This window comes from Cnephaeus nilssonii (assembly GCF_951640355.1).
Source record: "Cnephaeus nilssonii genome assembly, chromosome: 14".
NCBI classification, from domain to species: domain Eukaryota; kingdom Metazoa; phylum Chordata; class Mammalia; order Chiroptera; family Vespertilionidae; genus Cnephaeus; species Cnephaeus nilssonii.
In genome coordinates, this window is record NC_137085.1 from 43,258,620 (window position 1) to 43,270,779 (window position 12,160).

General features: G+C 43.6%; 1 protein-coding gene across 2 annotated transcripts in view; it reads right to left on the reverse strand.

Annotated features, from left to right (window-relative positions):
* Positions 1-12,160, reverse strand: part of MAMDC2 (MAM domain containing 2) — a 130,706-nt gene that overhangs the window by 23,362 nt on the left and 95,184 nt on the right. The gene's annotated exons all lie outside the window — the stretch shown is intronic.

Sequence of the window (12,160 nt, forward strand, 5' to 3'; positions counted from 1 at the left end):
AGAAGACAGGCAGAGAGCAATCAATAAATAGCACAAAAGGAGGATTCTAGGTCTTTGTCTTGACCTTCAAGAGCTCATTCCTGCCCTGGACAAACTTTTCCAGGATCAGGAGAGACAGCAGACACTCTAGCAGAAATACTGGCTTTGCCCTACTCATGTCTGAGACATGGAGACAGTTGTTGGCCTTATTTTCATTGATCTCCAAGGCAAAGTATAGATCCTTGACTTGATGAAGAGCTGTGGCTAAAGCTCACATAACACTAAACCCTTTTAAACTATGCCACAACTTATTAAATCAACCCCTACTGATATATAATTGAGCATTTTCCAATTTCTCAACTTTTTACAACTATTTCTGAGATGCATTTTGGTAGCTAAATCTTCGTGCATAACCGTTATTTCCTGATGATAAACCCCTACAAGTACAATTGTTATGGCCAAAGTTTTGTATGTTTGGAGGCTTTCTTTTTGATGAACATAATTGAAATGCCATCTAAAAATATATCTGCCCAGCCGGTGTGGCTTCATGGTTGAGCATCGACCTATGAACTAGGAGGTCACGGTTTGATTCCCAGGGAGGGTACATGCTTAAGGCACATGGCTATGGAGGTGAGTATAGGTCACAGAGCAAGAAAGACCCACACTTGCCCATACACTAGATTGCCATGTGGCCTTAAGCAGCCGCATGACCCATCACCACGTGGACCTGACACGCAATAGACTGCAGCTGGGAGCACAGGCTAAGCTAGCCAGATGCTATATTGGACTGTGCTTTACTATGGAGTAGAGACTACTGCTGAAAACAAGACTGGACTTTGTCCATGGTGAGATGGAGGGAGATGGGACCTTGTAAGGAAACCCTCTTAATTTTATATCATCAATAAAACCTTCCACAATACCTCATCCTGCTGTGCGGGCCTCAGAAAATTATTTTCCCTGCAAGAACTCTACTTCTGCCGGTAACAGATGGGGACACCAATAACAGAAGGAGGATCAAATGTCTTGGTTTGAAGACTGAGATGAACCGGCAGGCCACAAATAGTAATGCCTCCTTGAGCAATGTATAGATACACGTGTAATCTGACATTGAACAGAAAATAGAAGCTCACGGCCCATCTGTGGTGTGGTGGGAGATGCCATAGAGAAGTGGCTTGTGGACCATTTGGAGAGAGACCTCTACTACAGGTAGACACTGAAAAGATAGAGCAGAAAATAGCCAGAGAAAATCTTACAGGAGGAGGAGAAAAGGACAGGGATATCTATGCAAAAGGAAGTAAGGCATTCTTCCCCAAGTGAAAGTAGAGAGTTTTTATTTATGTCTAAATTGCAAATTTCCAGTAAGTGATTTCAGCTTACAGTTAGCTCCCTGGTCCATGAGCTCAGAAATACTCACCTAATATATGAGCTCAGAAAACCAGAAGACCCCTAAAGATGCTCAATGTGAGTATCAAAAACTAACATTGCCTCATCCAGAATACTTGGGAAAAGAATCCCTAAAATGCAGCCATTTTAAGGCTGTGAAATAACAAGATTAGAAATTTAGAAGTGTGGTGGAAGGTAGTGTTTTTCAGGTTTTAAGCAATCCTTGGAATAAATGTTAGCTTACTTAAGCTTATTAATAAAAATATTGGGAAAGAATGCCTAGTCTGTCTTTTCAGATACCTCCATGGTACTGTGAGGACAAACGGTGGTAATTAGCAATATTCCATGAAATTAATTCCTTGGGAAAGTCATGAAAGAATGCCGTGACATAAACACTACATCCCTGTCGGCTGTGTTAGCGGCTACCAGTTGTGCTAATCAGTCTTTCCAGTCCTTTCCCCATAAGCTGACATGAAACGCACAAGCCCTCAACAAATACCTGGAAGGAAATGAAAGAGAACACAACCCAGAATACCTCAATCCTGCCTTATTCATATTTAAGGTAGAATTCTTGGACTGACAACAGACACTGTGTGTAGCTTGAAAAAAAACTCAAGAGTTGGCTCCTTTTCCATACTTGGCCCCTCCATTCATTTCCATGTTAAAACTTACTCCACTTAACAGTATAATTTGCCCTGTGTATGGAACCGTTATAATCTGTTCTATATGTACTGATTATCTTGTGAGTAATGATCTTGCTATTTCTACATTGTACACGGTTGCCCTACTTTCCTTATGCTGGGGCGTTAGTGTTCGGGAGCAATTCTTTCCCAAGACATCGTGAAATGTGATAGGAAATGTATCTCCTCTCATGTATCTTGTCTACACATTGTTTTTCTGGTTCCTCAATCCTTTTATAACCAGGTATCTTGTTATTAAATAGTCACCTACTTATACATCTTTCCAGAAACTTACTACACCTGCTCTTCTATTTGATGAACTTCCAAGTATTACCTTTAAAAATGTCAAAACCCTTAGATTTCTGCTTTTAAAGAAAGATTTTAAAAGCAGAAATCCAAATCAAAGACTTAAACTTCACTGATTTTTTTTTTTCTAAAAGGAGATTTTTGTATGAGGAAATAAAGAAAGCTATTCATGAGGATTGTGCTGCACAACGTTAAAGGTCAATTCCTGATGTGAAGGTGCCCAAAAATAAAATAGGAGGTAGAAGAGACTTAGCAGTTCTCTTAAAACAGGTCCTTATTTCAAGAGAGGTGACGTGGCATTCCGATCTACATAGTTAATGCCAGAGTTGAGACTTGAAGCCAAGTCTTCCTATTCCAGACATAGGATCCTTTATTATACAAATCTCATTCTAACAAGTGAAACACAAGTTAATGAGGGATAATAGATTCCGAGGAAGGGGCACTTGAGGTGGACTTTGAGAGAAGGAGGGGATTGATTTTCTCAGGCATGATGATTCCTGCAGCAAGATCAATGGGATAAGCCCTGTGAGGGTAGAAGGCCAAGGTCAGAAGGCAAGGAATAGGGGAGTGAGAAAATGCACTGGAGCACAGACAGTAATTGAAGATGCATTTTTCAAGAAGTTTGAAGATAACAGGAATGGAATAGGGTGGCCGCTTAAATAGGTATGAAGGTGAAAGGAAGGTTTGTTCATTTGTGTGAACAACATATGTTGCAAAGGACTAATGAAGATTTACAAGAGAGGCAATAATTTATGAAATAAGGCCCCAGAGGAGGAAGGAAAGTGAGATAAAATGTGTAGATGGATCCGTTGGTTTTGTCAAATTCATCGGGTGACAAAGAAAGACAGGTGAGGATTCAGAGCGGAACAGAACTGAAGGGGCTTGTGCCGAATGCCTTCATCCTTTTGGGAGATGAGCCCAAGGGTCACATCCTAAGAAGGAGGCAGGGAGAATCAAGTTGAAAACTTGTGAATGAAAGTGGATCTGAACATCTGGGTGGGGAATGAGAAGGGAGGTCAACTGGAGGCGAGATGAATGTAAAGGTTTTCCCAGCAGCTTGAGGGAATGGAGGAGGTTCATTAGCCTGGTTTTCTTCAGCTGTGCTGAGAAGGGCCTGGAGGGCGGGGGGGGGGGGGGGGGGGGGGGAGATGAAAGGAGCTGCCAAGGGTTCAGAGGACCAAGGTGGTAGAAGCCAGAAGGGCCTGGGGGTGAGAGAGTGTGATGTGGAAGTGAGCCTATCAGTGACCACAAGCACAGAATGGAGGCTGCGGGGACAGAGAAAGGATCTGGAAAATTGAGAAAGGATCTTGTAAAATCTCACATCCATCTTTGGGTATACAAAGATGGTGCGATGTAAGGATGGAAAGTTTTTCCAAAGAGAAGAGTTTGGGGTTTTAATAAATATAATCATAAAAAGCCCCAAACCAGACTTAGCATGTGTATGTTAATGTGTGTCTTTATACCCATGCCAGCAGAATAGTCTTGCATTTAAGTGTTCACAATGGAATTTCCTACAGAACAAACTGCTCAGCTGTTGGGCTACAGGGCTTAAGTTTTATATGGTCCAAGGGCAGAAACATTTAATATTCCTTCTTCCTTTGATGGATTTATGTTACTCTTCCTTGCCATGAGAACACATCATTTTTGAGAGTTTAGTTCTCTTTCTTATTTAATGAGTACCCACTCTGTCCCAGAAATTGTGTTTGAATTAGAAATAAAAATTAGCCCTGGCTGGTTTGGCTCGGTGGTACGTGCGGGAGGCAACCAGTGGATGTGTGTCTCTCACATTGATGTTTCTCTCTCTCTCTCCCTCCCTTCTAATCTCTCTCTAAAAATCAATGCAAAAAATGTCGAGTAAGGATTAAAATAAATGATTAAATAAAAAAGAACTAAGACATGGATATCTTCTTCAGAAGCTTACAGTCAGATTAATGTAGCTAGGCAGGGAAATAGCAGCCTCAATGTAATGGATCACATGCTATGATAGTAGGGTGGTGCTAAAAGGGCTACATAAGACAAGGGTTCTCTGTCAAGTACTTTGCAGGAACTGGTACCTTAAACAGGATTTTTCCATGTAGCGCTTACCAGAGTTTCTAATATGTTACTCTGCATATTGTGAATCTTTATGTGTGTAAGAATAGAGATCTAGTAAGTAAAATTTCCCCAACTCATTTGATCACAGAACCCTCTTTCAATAGAACAACTCAAGAAATTTCTATCCCATAGCACACACCCCGAGAAGTGCTGACATAGGTTCTTGCCTGGTGAAAACAAAAAAGTGTTAAAATTTTTTTCAGATTGGCCAGATGGGGGTTTTCTCTAAATCCATAAACGACTTTGGAACTTTGTTTGTTTTCTAATCCTATAACAGAGTAAAGATGTAGACTTAGAGGAGTTTACCATGAAGATTTTACTGACTGCTGAGCTGACCATTAAGCCAGACCTGATGAAACAGAAGGCCTGCCCGTTCTCTCATTTATGGGCTACTTAGCACTGTTTTCCAAAAGAAATATTTAATGAACAAAATATTGAGTTCCTCTCAGTGCTTCTAATGAACAGACTACTCAACGGTCTTTGCTAAAGGGACAACTAGCTCCAGGCCAGGAGATACTGCAGGGCCTGATATGTGCGCTGCAGTGACAGGCATAATGTTAAACTGAGGGTTTAAGCACATGACTGGTGCTTGTGCTCCATCCTTAGGGAATTTCTGACAAGGACTCTCTAGTCTCTCCCGACATCTGGCTTTTAAGGAAAGCATTTTGGAGTGAAATGTTGCCTCTCCTCATTGCCCTCTCTGGTGTGCTGAAGTCTCAGGGTAATTATTGATTACCTGCTCTCCACTTAGTAACATGCTGGAGAAAAACCAATCAAGAAAACCATTTCACGATTCCTGCCCTTTCAAAATGTTTCTAAAACATTACAAAATTTATTTTGGGTTGTTCAGGATTGTGTAAAAGCAGCCATTTCATTAAGAAAGTATAGTCATATTAAATCAATGTGCAGAAATATCCATGTGCTATAGAGGCATTGCCTATGAAACCTTATGAGGATCAGGACCAAGAAAAAAATTCCCCTAATATTTGTCATTCATTCTCTCTCTCTCTCTCTCTCTCTCTCTCTCTCTCTCTCTCTCTCTCTCTCTCTCTCCTTCCCTGCCTCCTTTCAGCTGCATTTAATAAATGCTAACTACAGTGCCAGGTGCATGCTAAAGGCTTTCCATGATGCATCTCATCTGATCTTCACCATAATCCCGTGAGGTAGGCAATACTAGTCACCCATTTTACCTATGAGGAAAATCGAGGCTCAGGAAGATTACATAACTAACCCAAACTATTAGGCATAAGTGGCACAGAACCCACAGCCCAGTCCCTGATGCATTGTGCTGTATTTCCCTCTATGCCACTGCTCTCCCTGTCTGTATTGAACCACCTTGAATTCTGACCTCTCCTAGGAGCCAAAGTTACTTCTAAAATAGAACAACTCATCACTAGTAATAAAACCCCAGACATTTTTAGGAATCTTGAGTTAGGGCTCCCATTTTCACCTGATTCTATACTTTCCATGTTAGGAGAGATGTGGGAGGCATAAAGGCATAATATAAAAAGCTGGGTGAAAAGGTGAAGGGATTAAGACATACAAATTGGCAGCTGCAATACCAGTATAGTCATGAGGATGTAAAGTAGTACATAGGGAACATAGTCAATATTATTGTAATACCTATATATGGCTGCCAAGTGGGCACTAGACTTAATGGGGGAATCACCTCGTAAATTATATAAATGTCTATCCATGATGCTGTATACCTGAAACTAATATTGAATATCAACTGTAATTTTTTTTTAAAGCATGGATTCTGGAGTCAAAAAGACCTGGATTTACCTCTCAGCTTTGCCACTTAATAGCTGTGTGCTATTAAACAATGTCTTTAATTTTCTGCCCAAGCTTTTTTCATCTGTTAAATGAGGCTATAATGCTTTCCTTCCGAGGGTGCTATAGCATCAAATGAATGCTTAGTATGGTGCCTGGCACAGGGAAAGTGTTCAATAAAAGTTACTGTTGTTTGTAGGTGTGACAACATTACACTGAATCCATCATACAGATACTTTGCTAAAAGGGTCTCAGGGAAATTCTTACCACTGCTATCATTCCTTAAATAGAGCTCTATATTACAGTTTCCATTGAATAGCAGACACTCTAGCAAGGGAGTTGTTCACTGAACCAGCCCATTGTTTTTAAAACAAGTTGGGTAAGAACTAAGAGGGGGAAAGGTGAAGAAACAGCCGGAGTGAAGGCATCTGGGGAGGCACAGATGGGGTAGCGTGTGAGTTAGGAGTGAGGAAGGAGGAACAGGCTGAGGAAGGGAGACAGGCTGAAAGTTCTGACTTCCTTCCAGTTCTGTCCAGGCTACCCCTCACTCAGCTCAGCTCTGGTTTGAGATGGCACCTCACTGAAAGGTGAAAATAATGTTCACCTTTATTCAGGGAGGTTATACTCACAAACTCCAATGGAAGGGATTGTTGTTATTACTTTGACTGTGTAGCATACTCAGACATATCCACCAAACACTTCCACTAGTGAAAATTAGCACCAGGATTAGGCTAGGTGCAGTCAAAATTCAAACACATGGCTTTGAGCTACAGGACAAGTGTGAAATACAGGCCTTCGCTCTCTTTGGGTTGGGCCCTGACTAATCACACTTGACTGGCTTTGGGGATGGGGTGGTGAGGATGTAAAACAGAGGCAAGGAAGGTTCTCCCCACAACCGTGCAATAAGCTCTGAGCTTAGACATTCATTTCTAGTGGAACATGATCTTGGGTTAGTCTTACTCCGCATTCTAGGATGCCAAGGGCACTAAAAGAAGATACATTGCTCTCCCTGCAGGAATGCTGTAAGAATTAAATAAAATAACAGAAGGTATCTGTACCCCAAGGCAAGAGGGGAGCCTTACTTTCTACAGCTGCACAAGAACAAGCATTCCCCAAGGCTAAAAACTTTGAGCACCAAAGAAAACCCGTTCCACAGGGCAAGCTTCAGAGTTGGACAGACCATGGTTCAAATCCTAGCTCTGCCACTTACCAGCCATTTACTCATTTGTTATTTTATTTATTCATTTTTCATTATTCTTCTATTTATTCATTCAGTACATAAGTACCAAACCAAATTTATTAAACAAAATGTTACTGATGATCTACTTTGTACCAGGCACAGTGCTGTAGATACAGAAATGAATAAGACTAACAAGGTTTCTGTCCTTATGAAGGTTATATTTTTATGGGAGAAGAGAAATGGACAATGAACATCTTGAGCATCAACGTTTTAAAGGCCTCCAAAATGATTAGAATGAGGGTCAACAACCACTGCTCCAAAGTCAGAGCCCGACAGTCATTCCACAGATAATTATTGAGCATCGACTGTGTGCCAAGTATCTTTTAGGTTTTGGGTTCCAACAAGAAAAGTAAGGAAGAAAGAGATTTAAAAAACTAAGAGAATATTATTCAGCTATAAAAAAAAAAGAGGAATTAAATCTTACAACTGTGCTAAGGGCATTATGCCAAGTAAAATAGGTCAGACAAAGAAAGAGAAATACTGGATGATCTCATTTATATGAAATATAAAAAAGCAAAACAAAACAGAACAAAAATCCAAGAGAATGATTTGATGGTTGCCAGAGGTAAGAATGTGGGGCGAGGGTGGATGAAGAGGATCAAAAGGTACAAACTTCCAATTATAAAATAAATAAGTCCTGGGGATGTAATGTACAGCATAGTGACTATAGTCAGTAATACTGTATTACATATTTAAAAGTTGCTAAGAGAGTAGATCTTAAGAGTTCTTATCATAAGAAAATAATTTTTGTTACTATGTAAGGTGATGGATGTCAACTAGACTTTATGTGGTGATTTCACAATATATACAAATATTGAATCATTATGTTATATACCTGAAACTAATAAAATGTTAGTCATATTACATTATTATAATTGTACTAGAGGCCTGGTGCACAAAATTCGTACACCAGGGTGCGGGGGGGTCCCTCAGCCCGACCTGCACCCTCTCCAATCCAGGATTCCTCGGGGATGTCTGACTTCTGGTTTAGGCCTGATCCCACAGGGAATGAGCCTAAACCAGCAGTCGGACATCCCTCTCGCAATCTGGGACCACTGGTTCCTAACCGTTCACTTGCCTGCCTGCCTTATCGCTCCTAACCACTCTGCCTGCCTGCCTGACCACACCTAACCCCTCTGCCTGCTTACCTGATCGCCCCTAACTGCTCACCTGCCTGCCTGCCTGATCACTCTTAACCCCTCTGCCTGCTGGCCTGATCACCCCTAACTGCCCTCCCCTGCCAGCCTGATCACCCCTAACTGCTCTCTCCAGCTGGCCTGATCACCCCTAACCACCTCTCTCTCAGCCCCCGCCATCGTGGCTTTGTTCGGAAGGAGGACCAGATGACTGGAAGGTGTCCAGTCGACCTGGTCTAATTAGCATATTAGCCTTTTATTAGTATAGATTATAAGCTATATAAATAATATGTTATAATTACACTATTATATTATATAGAATATATGATATTATATTAATACTAGCGTTCCCATTGCAGGAAAAATCCTGCAATAGGGTTTCCTGCTGCACTCTACCCCACCCTGCCTGCTCTCCTCCCTTGTCCCCCGCCCCGCGATCTCTGCCAGCCCCCCTGCTTTTGTAACTTCTCCGCCAGCCTGCTCTCCTTCCTTCTTCCCTGGCCCCGCCTCCACTCCTCCCTTCTCCCCCGGCCCGCCTTCTCTGCCAGCCCGCCTGTTTTTCCCTTCTGCCCCGGCCCGCCTCCGCTCTTCCCTTCTCCCCTGGCCCCGCCTCCGCTCCTTCCTTCTCCCCCGCCCTGCCTGCTCAACTTCCTTCTCCCCCGGCCCCGCCTCCGCTCCTCCCTTCTCCCCTGGCCCCGCCTCCGCTCCTCCCTTCTCCCCCGGCCCCGCCCCTTCTCCCCCGGCCCTGCCTGCTCAACTTCCTTCTCCCCCGGCCCCGCCTCCACTCCTCCCTTCTCCCCCCCTCCCCCCCTCCCGCTTGCTTGCTTCTCTGCAGCTTTGCTCCCTTCTGCTCCCTTCTTGGCTTCTTTCTATGCTGTCGCGATATGCAAATTAGCCGCCATCTTTGTTTTGATAATTTGCATATTCATCCTGATTGGTTGGTGGGCATGGCTTGGCTGGTGGGCGTGGCTTGGACATAGCGAAGGTGCGGTCAATTTGCATATTTGTCTATTATTAGATTAGATTATTTTGTTATATTAATACTAGTGGCCTGGTGCATGAAATTCATGCACATTAAAAGGGAATTAATTAGAGGAAATATTTTAATATAGCTATTTGCCCTTTCTCTATAATAGAAGTGTCAGAGATGAAAGAAAATTAGTAAAATGTATATGAAAATCTCCCTCCTATCAGAGTCTGGGGCATGCCTCGGGACCCAGAGTCAAGTCCCTGCCCACCTGTGCATGCCTCGAAATCGTGCGAGACCCAGACCCGGCTGGCCCCACCCCTGTCAAGCCCCACAGGGTGGGGGGTGCAGCCTCAGTTCTCCCGGCCCAACACCAGGCGCAGCCTTAGGTCTCCTGTCAAGCCCCACTGGGCTGGGGGGCGCAGCCTCAGGTCCCCCGGCCCGGTGCTCAGCGGGGTTGTGGCCTCAGGTCCCTCGGCCCCAGCGCGAGGGAGTAAGGGCGCGAGGGCACAAGGGCGTGATGACCATTTGCATATTAGCTCTTTATTATATAGGATGTTAAGGTCAATTACATCTTAATTTTTAAAAAACTAAGATTGAGCCCTAACCGGTTTGGCTCGGTGGATGGAGCGTCGGCCTGCTGACTGAAGGGTCCCGGGTTCGATTCTGGTCAAGGGCATGTACCTTGGTTGCGGGCACATCCCCGGTGGGGAGTGTGCAGGAGGCAGCTGAATCGATGTTTCTCTCTCATCGATGTTTCTGGCTCTCTATCCCTTTCATTTCTTCTCTATAAAAAAATCAATAAAATATATTAAAAAAAAAACACAAACTAAGATTGAAAAACCAGTAAATGGTGGAATGGGGATTTGAAGCTATGCTCCTAGTCACTGTGTTATACTGTCTCCTAGACGATAATGGGAGGCCTGGGGTGCACCGAACTCTAACCCATCTCTGGGGCCAGAGAAGGATTCTCTGTGGAGGTGAGATTTAAGCTGTGATTGAATTAAGAGGCATCTAGGCAGGGGAAATGGTGTGCGAAGCCTCAAGGTGAGAGAGAGCAGAGAATGCAGCAGGAATTCATGGTGCAATGCAGTTTGAATGGAGAGAACAAGAGGTGAGCTGGAAAGGGGACTGATGTCAGAGCAATAGGAAGACTCAGGGTTCTTACAGGGGAGGGCTTCCTCATGAGAACTCTGCTGCCTGGGGAACCCAGATTGGACTGCAGGAGGGCTGGGCTTTTTAATTTCATCTTTCAGAATCAATTTGCAGAATAATGGTTCCCATCCGGGATGGTATGGCACCTCTGGGCCATTTGAGAATGTGTGGAAATAATTTGGGTTGCTGCACTAATTGCAGATGTTAAAAATCCAGTAATGTGAGGGATGCCCCTCCCCCCCCCAAACACAAAGGCCATCTTCCAAATGCCAAGGGGGCCCCCCACTGGGAAATCCAGCTATGGGGAAAGCCAGAGGGATCCCTGCTGGAATATAAGTGTTATAAGCCATGATAATGCAAAAGCAATCGTATAGCTGAGAGACTCTGAGGAATGGAGGGGGCCAAAGAGGTGAAGGGAAATGTCAGAGCGAAAATTTATTCATCTTACATAGTGTTTGTTAAGAGGCACTATCTAAATGTATGGGTCCAAAAATAGATGGTTAAGTGGATTAAAGCTATAAAGGAAATTGAGAGAAAAGTAAAAGAGGAGGAGAGAGAAAGGGAGAAGAAATGGTATAAATAAGCTAAATTCTTTATCTTTCATAGCAGGGAGCCAGCAAATACTTAAGGTTAATGAATCAAGAAATGGAGGCAGAAATACAGTACTTAGAATTATAGAGGAAACCACCAGAAAACCAGGGAGAAAACCATCAGAAAAAGAAGTGGAATCAAAGTTTGAGTTCGAGGATAGGAAATGGTCAGGGAGAGTCTGACTTTTGATTTTATCCCTTCTCTGAAATACTGTTTGTATGTTATTCCCATCTGTATACGTTAACATCAGTGAACTTTAGTCTCCTGCCTTTCTTAAGGCCCGCCTCGATGATGGATGTCAAATGGCCTCTCCGAGGAGCTGGTTCTCTTTCGCAGGGACCTGTGGAAACTGGGGGCTACCTCCAGACACATGTCCAGAGTTTTGTAGTGTACCATCTCCTCACAGGCATGGGGAGTTCCTCCCGAGGCTGTGAGAACCTCCCTGCCCCCACTGGGTCTCCATCCATTTTTTCCTTAAGTGATTGGGGAGGATTTGTTGCTGGGAGGGATGGAGGTCAGCCTCAGAAGACACGGGAAGATCCTCTGAGGCATCCTTATTTGCTGGAGGGCATCCTTATTTGCTGGAGGGTAAGAGCGGGGCTCGCTCTAAAGAGGTGGGCAGGTCCCTAAACAAGCCATGTGAGTACAGGATATGGGGGGAAAGGGTGGAGTTGGGTGTGTGGGGGCAAGAACTAGAATCCAGCATGGTCTGAACCTTAGCCCTCCAAATACCAGCGCAGTGGGGCCTCAATTTGTCACTCTTTTTCATATGTCCAACTGGTAGAATCACTCCTGTTTTTCTCCACTGCCTTTCTGTGAGATAGTGAGATAGTATGCTGTTAGTTCCTTATATATC